Source organism: Pinus tabuliformis, chromosome 9 (assembly GCF_031772625.1).
Source record: "Pinus tabuliformis cultivar Carrire ecotype Pingquan chromosome 9, CPIR1, whole genome shotgun sequence".
Taxonomy (NCBI): Eukaryota; Viridiplantae; Streptophyta; class Pinopsida; order Pinales; family Pinaceae; genus Pinus; species Pinus tabuliformis.
The window spans coordinates 894,308,171-894,314,170 of NC_142307.1; positions in this window are offsets into that span (position 1 = coordinate 894,308,171).

Below are 6,000 nucleotides of genomic sequence, written 5' to 3' on the forward strand. Positions count from 1 at the left end.
GTGTCCAACAACCTTCTATCTCTCACCATATCAGATCTATCCAACCTACGTCTACCAGGAGGCCTACTGCCATATGCCCCATTAGTTATATCTTCATGTCCATGGCTGATCCCAAGTGGCCCTTATCACTGCAAGTCTGACAAATTTTGAATAAGTATAACATTAACCATTTCTTTCTTCTCTTGTTCCTATGTGATCCAGTCATTATCTCCCCTAGAACTCCTTATGTCTTCCTTCAGGCTTTTCAGTATATCTTCCAAATTAGAAGAATGCCCCACACCATGCTGCTCATATGACGCATAGGGAGATTCTATGTAGTCTACCACCTTGCTAGCCATTTGGTCTCTTTTCTACAATGCATAATATGTAAGGTAACCCAAATCACAATAAATAAACGTACCTTAGCATAATTTAGGGAGGATACCTTGTCCACAAGATCATCAAATCAACATGATACATCTATAACATAATTATAACAACATATAAACATACACAAATAAATATATCAACACAAAAACATCATTATAGTTAGCGCCTATTCATCAATGCAAGGTCATATCAATAATGCATCCTATGACCTCATGCATGACAACAATCATTACTCCATTATACACATTTCCACATGTAACCAACAAGATGCATAAGCAATGCCAAATCAACTACACATACACACAGATGCATGTAGTCGAGAATAAGCGATCAATTCTTGTAATCAACCTACAAGACTGATACATGTACTCAAATCTACAAGAATCTAGCCTAACGTACAAGGATGTATGTAGGTGACATAAAATAAACATGTAAGTGACATATAAGAATATGTAACCAGTCATATGCTCATGACAAATGCATTCCACAAAATCACCATCCAATTCAACATGGCAACCGTACAACAACTATAATCAATCATAAAGCAAATGGAACAAGCACATGGAATGCAAGTGTAAAAGACACACATGAAACTTACATGCATTCATGACCAACACACACCACTCATCTAGTCTGAGGGGTGAACCATGCTCTGATACCACTTTGTAACACCCTCCTCCCACATCTGACCATGCCAACTTGGTAAACATATGGTGAAAGGCTACTATGATTGGATTCAACCTCCTATGTGATCTTAAGGAAGTGGAAATGATTTATCTCATCAATAAGCCTATACGCATCAGCAACATAACCCTCACACTACAAGGAAAAAAGTCATTGGTGAGGGTCATGCATGTGATGGACCTTTACATTTCGTCACCAATGTTGCATATGGTGATGGTCTTTAAAAAAACATTGTTGTAAGCGCATATAGTGATGGTACTTTAAGATTTCTCACCAAAGCCATGTTAAATGAAACTTTTGGTGAGGGTCGTTAAAGTCACATTGCTAATTCTCTTTTTGGTGACACTTTTGATGAGGGTCGTTAACCCTCACTAATTATCTCTTTGGTGACCGTTCTAGTCGTGATCTTTTATTGACCATCATCAATAATATTTTTGGTTACTTTTGATGGCGGTCAATAAATCTTCATCATAATTGATCATTCCAATGCATTTTTTATGATGCTTCATGCCTATGATGGACCCTTAAGGTCCATCACCAACGTCGCATATGGTGATGGTATTTAAAATATCGTTGTTGTAAGTGTATATAGTGATGGTCCTTTAAGGTTTGTCACCAAAGCCATTTTCAATGACGCTCTTGGTGAGGGTTGTTAAAGGCTCATCACTAAATCTCTCTTTGGTGACACTTTTGGAGAGGGTCATTAAAGGCCCATCACTAATTCTCTCTTTGGTGACACTTCTATTGATGATCTTTTATTGACCCTCAACAATGCTCTTTTTGGTTACTTTTGGTGATGGTCAAAAAATGTTCGTCATCATTGATCATTCCAATGAGTTTTTGATGACACTATGTACTTGTTACTATATTTTTTATCGAAAGATAACGGTTTAAGACCACTGTTGTGGAGTATTTTTCATTATGTGTCCAAGTTCATAGTGGTTATAATAGTCAATCAATTTGTTAAAAACTAATTAATGTGTATCATTTCCCTCAAGTCATAAGAATATAGTTTTCCTATGAGTCAACACATGATTCATCCCTAAGAGATTTATTATCTAGCAAATTTCCTTTAAATAAAGTTCCACTAGTGTGTGTAGCAGCTATATTATTTAATACATAATCAAGCTCTGTCAATTCTATTAATTAGAGATACCTAGCACTCCTCAACACTCATGGCACACCTTAACATGCTTTGGAATAGTACACTAACATTCATTGGCACCTCACATGTATTAGAACATCTTTGTACCTATAACATCTTTCTATGAGTAGGACACCCAAGCACATGTTGGCATGCCCTACCATAGCATAGCACTCCCCTATCATGTGTTGGCATGCCATGTAGTCCCTAAGACTCCCTGGAACACCTTGGCATAATATTGCATTGAAAAACATTAGAACTTGCCATACATTGGCACTTGGCATGTATTGGAACATATTATTAGTGTGCCTAGAATGCCCCTTTTGAAAAAATATAAAGTCCCGACTTATTAACCCTATTATGTTTTCATTTCCTTTCATTTTATCTTGGTTATTCCTTTTTTCTCCTTGAAACTTCTTGACGCATATTGGCATACTCTAGCACCATGCACATCCTAGCATGTCTTAGCACTTGGCATGCCTTGGAACTATTTGGAGCATTTTAGCACACCTCAGAACTACCTAGAACACTCTATCACTTCTTGACATTCCCTATTATTCCCTGGCATGTTTTATCCATGCTTAGCATACCTTGTCACTCCCTCCTTGGCATAACAGTTAGCACTCATTGACACTCCCCAACACACCCTCATATTCATTCACTTCCATGCATTTTGACTTAGTTCTCCCTTGTGTTGTCCTAGTACTCCCTAACACTCCTCAGCATGCATTGGCACTCTCTAGCACACCTTATCACTCTTAAATATGCTCTACCACTTCATGGCATGCATTACACTCCTTGACGCACATTGGCACTTGTTACATGTTGGCACTTGGCAAGTCTTAGCATGTTTGGCATGCGTTGAGATGACTTGGTATGCTTTGGCATGGTTTAATATTAAATTTATTTGAGATCAAATATTGGAAATTATATGAGAAGAAATGAAGGAAGATTTGGCACTTAGAATGCATTGACACTTGGCACTTGGAACCTATTGGAACCTAGTGTTGTTGTGCCTAGCATGCCCCTCATGGAGAAGGTAAATTGATGACTTATTAACCCTATTATGTGCTCATTTCCTTGTAGTTTAGCTTGTTCCTCTCTTTTGTTGCCTTGATAGTTCTTGGAATGCATTTTCACACCCTTGTACATCTTGGCATGCCTTAGCACTTGGCACATCTTAGATCGTTTGACATGTCTTCGTACTATCTGGCACATGTTAGCATGCCCTAGCATTTCCTAACACACCTTGGAAGTCATGAACTCAAAACTAGAATATATTTTTCCATGACATGGGAACCTTACATTCACTACAAAACCTTGGCACTCCCTAGTTGTCATGCCCTATGTTATCCTCCACAATCTCCGAGGTTGATGAGGAGATCAATGGAGGTAACCACAAACCAAGATTTTAGTTTGGTAGCTAGCCCTACAAAAACATAGAGGGTTCTCTCTATGAAATCATAGCCAAGAGATTACTGGAATGTAAAGGATTTTAGGATAGATATCTAGGCTAAGGTGGGTTTTGGAAAATTTAGGTTTTTGTTGCTGGATAAGGGAGAAAAAGTAGGTAGCTAGGTTAGAGGATCAAAGTGTTACAATAACAAAGATATAAAAGAGAAAGGTAGAATTAATTTTGTGATGGATCTTAGTTTTTGATGGTGTAGTGTAGTGTTTAGAAGAAGCAAAAGGTCTTAATGAGAATGAAACATGAATTAATTAAGCAAGAAAGAAAGTAACACAATGATTTTTCCATCAAAACAGAGCTTTATGCAAAGAATTTTGTTTATAAGCTGTAAGGAAAATAATTGAAGAATTGACGAATGGAAAGAGGAGATGAATATATTTCATATAAAGCTATAACAGAGAAAAAATAGCATCAAACACTTATTGCACATGAATTCCTAGAGAATAGTTGCAAACAGTGTCCTTTGATTTCTAGAAAATGTCCAAGTACAAGCTAGAATAGTTCTCTCCTATGAAATCCAACTCATTCTATCACTGAGAAACTGTTACATAAGTACCAAAAAAAAATCTTACCACTCTCAGGGGTTGAATCCATGACTCTAGGCACTATTCCATGAGGTGTTCTAACCAAACCCTAATGTCTAGGGAAGTTAAAAACAACTTCTACAATTAACTTTGACTCCAACCTCTCTCATAAATGAGGTCAAATTTACACAAAAAAATATTAAAAATACTAAACACCCATTATTTACATTTACTTTTACCCCTCAGATTCATCTACTTCACCCTTTTGACTTTTATCAAAGTCAAACTAGGAATTATGAAGAATTACACATTGAAAATTGTACAAAAAGCTCATAAATTTCTAGGTGTGCATCGAGCTATTGGAGGCCATTTCTAAGTGCCTTACTAAAGTCCAAATCCAGATATAAATCCTTTTACGGAAATATTGGAGTGTGTATATGTATTTAGAGTATTTATGCACTCAAAATGACCCATTTTTGGCTGAGATATGGCCATTCTCCCAAGGTGTCTTCGGGTGCACAGCGAAATGGAAAGAGGGGCAAAAGAGTGATTTTTGGCCTTTTTTTGCAAATTTCTCAAAACCGGAGCCCCAGACCAGCAAAGTGGGAAAATTGGTTTTGAGATGGAATCATACGCTTTCCAAAAATGCTAAGTTTCCATAATTTGGAGCCCTGAGGAAGAAGCACAACGTGAGCTCTTTACGCTCGTAGACAGAAAATTGCCAACAAATTGCAAGTCTACACTAGTCTCCACCAAAACACAAACTGTTCTCCAAATCCTCCCAAATTTTTTCTAGAGATGCCTGATGAGGTATGTTACTCAATCATGGATGCATTAGCAAGAAAATATAACCTACCCTTCTCCTCTTGGCTGATTAGGGTTTCCTTCAGTTTTTCCTTCAACTGCTTGATTTTGACCTTGACAACCTAATTCCTTCTGTAATAATAGATGGCCATTTTATTTTGCAACTTGTTATCCTTGTTTGCCTTATCAAGGAGCTTATAAAGGTGTAAATTGACTTTGTCTAGCCAAAAATCCTTATCCCCATTTATTTCCATGGCAATCCTCCCTTCAAAGGTCAATTCTTCCATTGGTGGCTTTTGTTCTCTTTCCCTATGAAGTGCATTCCTAAGACCCATTGTCCTCGGTATCTTCCTTTACACATGTCCTTCATGTTGCTCAGAGTCCTCATGGACCACCACTATCTTTCCTTTCATATCTTGTTTCTTGGCTTTGAATTTCTCTTTCTCCATGACTAATGGTTTTGCTTAAGTTGATTGTTTTCTTGCTCGAGGAATGAAATGATGAATTTGGCCCTTTCTAAATTGTCCTTGAGCTCCAGGATCTGAGAATCCTTCTCTCTGATTACTTGTTGCAGGTTTTGATGCTCATCATGTGCCTCCAAGTCAACTAGGTCAAATTCATGCTCAATGGGCTCCTCATCATGCAAAGAAGCCTCATGATGTGATGGTGATACCTGTTCTACTAATGTAGTAAGCTTGACTCCTTCCTCAATTCGAGTAGCAAACACAAGGATTTTGCCTCTTTCATATGTCTTGGTCACCTCGGGCCTAGGTGTCTTGGAAACCTCATCATGTTTGCTTTATCACCCCACCTCCATGGGTTGTACTGACATGGTTTGGTGCTTGCTTGGTGAAGTGGTTATATGTGTTTTCAAGGCTGCCTCAATGAAGGTGTCCCATGTCATGTTCTTCTCTTTCAACTGATGGAGTACTATAACCTTTATCAGGCTATGGTGAAAGAGGCTAGGATAATGCACTTTTCCTTTCAATTTCACCCTTTCAGACATT